Here is a 9,243-nt window from a genome sequence, read left to right on the forward strand (position 1 = left end):
CACGATGGATGGGGCTTCATCAGAGATGCCACAGCGATTGAGTTACCGCTGTACAGGGGTGGTCTAGATGTCTTGTGACCTCCACAATTGCATCCACGATGGATGGGGCTTCATCAGAGATGCCACAGCGATTTAGTTACCGCTGTACAGGGGTGGTCTAGATGTCTTGTGACCTCCACAATTGCATCCACGATGGATGGGGCTTCATCAGAGATGCCACAGCGATTGAGTTACCGCTGTACAGGGGTGGTCTAGATGTCTTGTGACCTCCACAATTGCATCCACGATGGATGGGGTTTCATCAGAGATGCCACAGCGATTTAGTTACCGCTGTACAGGGGTGGTCTAGATGTCTTGTGACCTCCACAATTAACCCCTAACATGTCTGTCTTACCCCCCCCCCCCTTTGCATATTAATAAAAATATTTTAATAAAGCTTACTTTAAAAAAAATGAAGTTTGATAGAATTAGATGGGGGTCACAAGACATCTGGACCCCCATAGACTACAGTATGGGGGGGGGGGGTGAAAACGCCGATAACACCACGCCACCCCCCCCCCCCCCCCCCACGATATAACTTTAGGTTTTCTTGAATCTTTTTAGACGAAATAGGCTTAGAATTTCCACGTGGACTGATAGCTTATTTTAAACCAAATATATCTATATACGTACGCATAAACGTCTTCATTAAATCGTATGAAGAGGCACAAGTCTCAAATGTGTGCTCACGCATTGCTTTGTGAGTAGCCGTCAAGCGGCGTCGGAATTGGAATTAAGACTTGTAACTTGCGGCTCAGCAGCAAGTTACAACAGCTGTGGCTCAGCAAGTTACAACAGCAAAAAGAAAATAAGCACAGGATAAGGGTGCAGAATTGAGAGAACGGGTCAGCGAGCCACGGCGATATAAATTCATTACGCAATTATATATTTTTTAATCAATTGCCATTGTATAACAAATTTGATATGAAGCAATAGCAGGCATCTTGAGCAGAAGTTATTACGGTGTTTGTTGGCAACTAAGGTCAGTGTCAGTACAGCAGGCATCAGGGGGGGCCTCCTCATCCTGCGACCTTGAGGTCTCCCCGTACTCACTGTATCGCTACTACACCCCTTCCCCCCCCCGCCACTTGCTTATATAGTACGGAACACCGCGGTACGTATACGCTATGGGGACACTTTCACCGCGCGTTAAACATAAGTGGAAAACAGAATAGATTTTTACATTCATTAAACGAACACATTTATCTACGTCAATATACGTATTTTATATCAAGTGAAAGGCTTCGTTTTTAGAAAAAAATTAATCCAATTATCGCACACTCTCTTTTGAATAAATTATGTTAACTTTTGCGCAGGCGCAGTCGTCCGCAATTGAATCGGGACGCCGGTCAGCTGTAGAGCCGCCCCTTTATTATATTTCCTACAACAGATAAGCGATGCCAACGTGCTAGCCAATGGAAACACGTAGGCTGCTGCCGTTCAACCAATCGCGTGGCTCAGAGGGGCGAGCGTTGCCTATCCGTTGTAGGTAATAGCCCCATTGAAATATTAAATTCATTTATTTTTTAATCTAGGACTATCCAGAACCCAATAACAATGCGAAATTTTGTTTTTCTCGCTTGGACATCTATAAAGTACTCTTTGGTTCTTTCGGTAAAGTCATGTAGGTAGAAAAATCATATATCACGACGTTTCAATTGGTGAAACAATACAGCAACTAATTCTAGATTTGAAGCTTTCGTGACTGCAAGAATTCATACTCTTTGGTTCTATTCGGTAAAGTCACGTAGGTAAAAATAAACTTTCACAAACTTTCACAGCAGCTTATTTCCCTTCACACCAACATTATGTAAACTTCCCCCCCCCCCCACCGTGCCGGTTGTGAAGAACCAGTGGCATCTACATCTGCAGAACGTGAAGAACCAGTGGCATCTACATCTGTGTAACGTGAAGAACCAGTGGCATCTACATCTGCAGAACGTCAAGAACCAGTGGCATCTACATCTGCAGAACGTGAAGAACCAGTGGCATCTACATCTGTGTAACGTGAAGAACCAGTGGCATCTACATCTGCAGAACGTGAATAACCAGTGGCATCTACATCTGCAGAACGTGAAGAGCCAGTGGCATCTACATCTGCAGAACGTCAAGAACCAGTGGCATCTACATCTGCAGAACGTGAAGAACCAGTGGCATCTACATCTGTGTAACGTGAAGAACCAGTGGCATCTACATCTGCAGAACGTGAATAACCAGTGGCATCTACATCTGCAGAACGTGAAGAGCCAGTGGCATCTACATCTGCAGAACGTGAAGAACCAGTGGCATCTACATCTGTGTAACGTGAAGAACCAGTGGCATATACATCTGCAGAACGTGAAGAACCAGTGGCATCTACATCTGCAGAACGTGAAGAACCAGTGGCATCTACATCTGTGTAACGTGAAGAACCAGTGGCATATACATCTGCAGAACGTGAAGAACCAGTGGCATCTACATCTGTGTAACGTGAAGAACCAGTGGCATATACATCTGCAGAACGTGAAGAACCAGTGGCATCTACATCTGCAGAACGTGAAGAACCAGTGGCATCTACATCTGTGTAACGTGAAGAACCAGTGGCATATACATCTGCAGAACGTGAAGAACCAGTGGCATCTACATCTGCAGAACGTGAAGAACCAGTGGCATCTACATCTACAGAACGTGAAGAACCAGTGGCATCTACATCTGCAGAACGTGAAGAACCAGTGGCATCTACATCTGCAGAACGTGAAGAACCAGTGACATCTACATCTACAGAACGTCAAGAACCAGTGGCATCTACATCTGCAGAACGTGAAGAACCAGTGACATCTACATCTGCAGAACGTCAAGAACCAGTGGCATCTACATCTGCAGAACGTGAATAACCAGTGGCATCTACATCTGCAGAACGTGAAGAACCAGTGGCATCTACATCTGTAGAACGTGAAGAACCAGTGGCATCTACATCTGCAGAACGTGAAGAACCAGTGGCATCTACATCTGCAGAACGTCAAGAACCAGTGGCATCTACATCTGCAGAACGTGAAGAACCAGTGGCATCTACTTCTGCAGAACGTCAAGAACCAGTGGCATCTACATCTACAGAACGTCAAGAACCAGTGGCATCTACATCTGCAGAACGTGAAGAACCAGTGGCATCTACATCTGCAGAACGTCAAGAACCCTTGGCATCTACAGAACGCGAAGAACCAGTGGCATCTACATCTGCAGAACGTCAAGAACCAGTGGCATCTACATCTGCAGAACGAGAAGAACCAGTGGCATCTACATCTGCAGAACGTGAAGAACCAGTGGCATCTACAGGAGATGATACAACTTTTAAAGCCATTCCGCCGGGTTTAGTGTAAATGCCGTACAACATGTTTGGACTCGACGGGAGTAAAGTTGGACTTACGAAACAAATCGACTTACGAACACACCTCTGGAACCCAGCTCGTTGGTAAGTAGAGGAGTCCGTGTATTCCATAGCGGGATCGTGCGAGGTGGCAACCACAGTAGTTAGTGGGAGCCATTCATCCAGTAGTGGATTGACCATGGCTGACGGTGATGATGAAGATATAAGCTACAGCATTCGGTTGAATGCAACGCAGTGAGACAGATTGTAAAATGTATGAAATATTGGGATTATAAAACAGCAATACAATTAATAGTGCAATACTGCAATCAATACATTATGTATCTGTATATACATACAGTTTTCATTTGCAATTTATTATTTTCGTACCAGGCAATATATCATCGTGCAAAAATAAGTATCTAGAGTTTAAAATCCGCATAAAATCATGACGTCCAATGGGCTGTAGGCAGCATAATAGAGGTTCACTGAAAATAACATTTCACTTGTACCGAGATTTGAACCCAGGTGGAGTTACATGGGGTCTCTGTTGGGACGAGAGGGCCCAAACTCATTAGTAAATCTGTTGACCATCCCGTGGCTCGTTTGCAATATCCCACACGTGTTTTAGTTGTGACCTATGACGAGATCGGCCCATCCGTTGCGTCGACTCACACGGTTGGCTACATACGTTGCCAAACAAGTTCAACATATTTTGAAATATTCTTTGGGTCTTTCGGTAAAGTCACGTCGGTAGGTTCAACATTTTTTTTTAAACGCACGAAACAAGGTGGCTTTTGCAAAGGGCGACGCGAATTACATTGAGACATTTAGACTAAATGTAGCAATTTCACACTATGAATAATGCTATGCCAAGAAGGTGAAATTGCACTTAAAAGTTTTAAACATACACGGAATATAATCCGTAATAGCAAACATTTGGTTCGATCATAGTCCAGGTACAATGCCATTTTTTACGATAACCCTCCACCACCCTACAGAGCCATACCAAAGTTGACACGTAATGGGCAAATATGCCAATTGACGTGGTTCGTCAACAAACCGGAGGGCGAATGTTGGAAAGGCGAGCAAAATGTTTACATTTTTTTGTTACAACATTTCGCCTGGAGGCTCTATCCATTATCACCAGGTGTTAAGCAAGCGCAGCCCTCGGTTAAAGCACATTGGTCGTGAAAGACTACGTATAAACTTTAACAGAATTTCTGGAGAGGAATGTGACTAAAATATGCAGGTTACGCGTCATAATCAATCAAACAGCCTGAGCAATAATAGCCAATGACGTCATCCCACACCGAACCTGGCTCCCCTATGCTTAGTTCTCATATCGCCAGCTCTACGTTTTTGGGGGGAAAAAAGCATGGCCCAGTCGCTCGTCAGTTTAATTCTGTGAATCCATTAACATCCGGGGCATGACATGCATTAATTGCTGCTGTGTTTTTAGAAAATGTACCAAACATTGCATTGGCAACTTGTGAACAAGGACAAATGAAACGCGTATCCCAGCAGCCTCTGTCGTGGTGCAATGGTTTGTTTAGCACGTAGGCTTTCGCGACCAATATTATTCATAATAAAGGTTTTTGGGTTAGATCGCGTTATTTATAAATGTGTCGTAACCCTCCACCACCCGACGCGGCCAATCAGCAAAAAAAGTGTCATGTTGACAAAAGACAAATAATTCACTACTTTAGCCCACCGGTGTGTTGAAGAGTGAATCCACAACATTTACAGTTTGAGTACGACGTTTCGCTGGTAATTACATCCAGCATCATCGGGCAATTCGCCAGATTGTCGTGGTGCAATGGTTAGCAGGTTGGATGCGCAATCCAGAGATTGCCGGTTCGATTGCATCTCCCGGATGAGAAACCGGGCAAGCTATCTGTGATTAAACCAGGTTCTCAAGCATGGAAAGTTGATGGTCTTATCCCAGTAACTAATGACTTCCCAAAAAAAAATCCTCCTGTACCACATCAGCCCCAATCTCTTATCTCTTAAAATGGCTTAGATTACTTCTAAGATTTTAAAATGTTTGGTTCGATAGACACGCGACCAGCAATCTTTCCCGTGCATATAAAAAGGTGTGCCCTTCGGGTGGACAACAAAATAAAAACTGTCTATTGCAGCGACCTCAGAAGTAGTCTTGTGACTGGCATCTTTCAGGGGCCATTCGGTAAATACGATACACAGCAAGCGGCATATCTCTCAACGTAAATTCTTCATCGCCCGACACAAACTTCGACAGCATCATTTATAACACAATTGGACTTGGTTTCTTTTTGCATACGCAACATTAAGAACGATGCATTGACATACGTTTAGCAAATGTAGCGGTGCCGCACCTGATAAAGTATACGCATGACGAGGTGCAGAATTTTAAAGAGGGCCCTCTTGGCCGCCGAGGCATCCACGGGGGATCCTTGCCTTTTCCTGGGCAGCGTGGAGGCGACCGTGGCTTCGGGAGGTCCTTGCTTGCTGGGCGTGCACTCCACGACCACCGTCAGATCCTCAAGCAGCAGGTGCCAATCATCGTCATCCCAACTCTCGTGCCCGCCGCTGGTGGACTCCGACAACTTCCCGAGGTCTGAGGGGGAGCGGAAACGCGCGTTGTTCGATCGTCAGTTTAACACGTAGGCTTTAGCGACCAATATTATTCAGAATAAAGTTTTTTTGGGTTAGATTGTGTGAGTATAAATGTGTCGTAACCCTCCACCACCCGATACAGCCAATTAGTAAGGGATTTGTCACGTAAACAAAACACTAATTAGTTACTACTTCAGCCCGCCGGTGTTTTGGAGAGTAAATTCACAACATTTAAATTTACAATACTCATTGGTGTTTTGTTTACGCGACAAATCCCTTACTAATTGGCTGTGTCGGGTGGTGGAGGGTTACGACACATTTATGCTTACGCGATCTAACCCAAAAACCTGTATTATGTTCGATCATCATCCTCTCCCACGTTAGTGTTGAATACATTTGGCAATGAGATCTAGAAAAATGGGAAATGTTTCAGCTCCTTCCCCTCGCACTCCTCGACTTTTGAATTCTACACTGCCTTTGGATTTTCCTCCCATCGCCTCTTTTCCCAAGTTCCTATAAAGCTTTACTTGTTTTTGGGCTAAACCACGTGGTGAGTAGTTTCATGCCAATATTCTAGTCATTAACCCTCCACCACCAAACAAGATTGTCACGTGATAACCCTTCGATTTTACGTGTTATGAACTGGCAGTGTTTAATAATGGTGACAAACACAGTTTTAAGTTTATAAATGAAAAGTCAAACGTAACTATAAACCGATGTAAATTAAAAGTAATACTCTCACATATAATGTTGATCGCATCATGGTGAATAAAATGATAACAGTGCCGCGTCTGTTGTGATTGATGTGAAACCATGTCACTTCTCGTTCTTGCAAAAGTGGAACGATAAAACTACTGCACTTCCTCTCCGCCTCATGGCGGACTGGCTAGGCAACAGTGGACATACTTAGCACTCATTCATGGGACTGGTCAAACGTCCAAATGCACGGCCCTCCCGAAAAAGAGTACTTGAGATTGGTGAGGCAATTCTTGGGTAAATAAATGGCATTTTTACTATTTACATTTTTACTCTTGAAATATGTTGCTCTAAGCAAATTAAAGACTCTCCCCAGTAAACAGGAAATGTTGGACCAATATTGAACCAACATTGGTGCAAATATTCCAACCACAGACCAATATTTGGCCCGACAATGCATATTTACTGGGTTTACATTCCAATTTACTGGAATATCCCTGTCATGGAAACACTGTATATTTAAAGTATACATTGGCCATCCATTTACTGAGTTATCACTCCAGTCGTCGTCCTGCAAAGACAAAAAGAGATATGATTTTGTTAGCAATGTACTTGGGCAGTAGAGGCATAGCAGCGAAACACGGGGAGACACTGCGCATGCAGCAGCGATGGTCCGCTGGTGATGGAGGGCGACTGCCTCCAACTGCCTGGTAGCATCCTTAACCAGAGTCCGATCTTGACACCGCTAGTACCTTTTCCTTCGCAAGTCCACACACCCCCAAATTCTCCTATACCACATCAGATCAATCTCTTCTGAAGCCCATGCCGTGCCCGTTTAGCCCCCCTCTATCCAGCCAAACAGAAGCTGCATGGGTATGCGGTGGCTGGGCATGCAGGCTACATGACCCAGGCAACATAGCCTCGCCTGCTGGAGTTCACTGATGGGACTGTTTCCAGATCTTTCAAGGATCTGTGAGCTCCTCAAACAAACCAGTGTGGTTAAACCCAGGATGGATCATCGGCAGGCCAGCCTGCATGTTTCAAACTGGTGCAGATGTTCCTTTAAATGGATCCATGTTTCGCAAACATAAAGAGGGAATAACTGTGGCCCAGAAGACCCGGAGCTTCGTATGGAGCAATAGCGAAGGCAGCTTCCAAACGGCGTCACACCGCTGATGAAAATATAATGCCGCTCAACTGATTCAGATTGAGACCTCCGCTGCCAAACCAGAGCTGGTCATGAGCAAACTGCCCAAGTACGAAAACTTCTCCACTCTGTCCACAATTGCCCCATCATTCACGGGTAATTGAGGGAAGGAAGCATTCGACGGCACGTCGGGCCAACCACCGTCACCACGGCCGCCAGCACCGCCAGCACCGTCCTTGTGCTCTCTCGCCTCGTCCACGATCTCGTCGGAGGCCCGTTGGGACGCGGGGGACGATTCTGTGCCACGGCAAGAGCCAGGGCGGCGCGGGGGTCGATGCGGGAGAACCAGACGCGCAGCCGGTGCCGGCGGCCGGCGACGTCGCGCAGCCAGCGGCGCGGCAGCCCCGAGCGGCGGTCGCGGGGGCTCCACGACGGGATACCGCTCGACGCAGAAGCTCGCGTCCGCCGTGCTCGCGGACGTGGCGCGTCACCTCGTCCAGCGGCAGCTGCCCGGCGTGCGGGCCGCCCCCCTCGGGGCTCTCGCGTGGGCTGCCGCCGGCGACCTCGCGCTCGCCGGTGGCGTAGCCCCAGAGCTCGGATCCGGCGGCGCCGGTGGCGCCGACGGCGTGGGTGGATTTGAGCACGAAGCGGATGTAGCAGCTGTTCCTTCCGTACGCCCTCTCGACGTTGTGCAACTCGAGGGGAAATGTGTTGAGGGGCAGCTTCTTGCGGAGGGAGACCGACATGTTTCCTGAAGAAGGCCGGCCGGCCAAAACGTCCGTCAAGTTGTTTTTTCCCCCCCGCCTCCTCCTTTCTTCTCGGTAAGTTACCAAAGCCAATCAAACGTATTGCTTTTGAGGATAAAAGCGCATCACAATTGCCTGAATATTTGATGAATACGTAAAAACATTGCCCTTTCCAGCACTCTCAGCTGCCTGTGTTGTATCCATAGGGGCTGTCAGCCGTCACCCTTCCAGCGAGGGGCGATAACACCGCCAATCGCACGGAGCGTTCGCGTTACGAGATCTTCCGCGTATCAAAGGTCATTTAAAACCCCCAGGAGTGTCCCGGTAAACGCGGTCCCTACACCGACAGGCGTACGCAAGCAGCCAGCGTGCCCACGCTGAATTCTTCGTCACCCAGTGGCTATCACGGCTCATGTGAGCGGTGCGGACGCGTTTCTCGGCAACGATGAAATTCCGGTGCCTTGCGTCACTACTTTGGAACTGACCGTGGGGGTGCGCAGGGAAGCCCCAGACTATGCACAGCTGTAAAGAAGCTGGCAAGCTGGCCAGTCCATTGAGCAAGCCTCCCCCTTATACTTTGGACATTGATTAGATCAGTGGTTCTTAACCTGGGGTGCACGCACCCCCTGGGGGTGCGAGACATGGACAGTGTTTTTTTAGAAGGTAAATAATCG

Source organism: Petromyzon marinus, chromosome 64 (genome assembly GCF_048934315.1).
Source record: "Petromyzon marinus isolate PM22_M1 ecotype Great Lakes invasive population chromosome 64, UKy_Petmar_22M1.pri1.0, whole genome shotgun sequence".
NCBI lineage: Eukaryota > Metazoa > Chordata > Hyperoartia > Petromyzontiformes > Petromyzontidae > Petromyzon > Petromyzon marinus.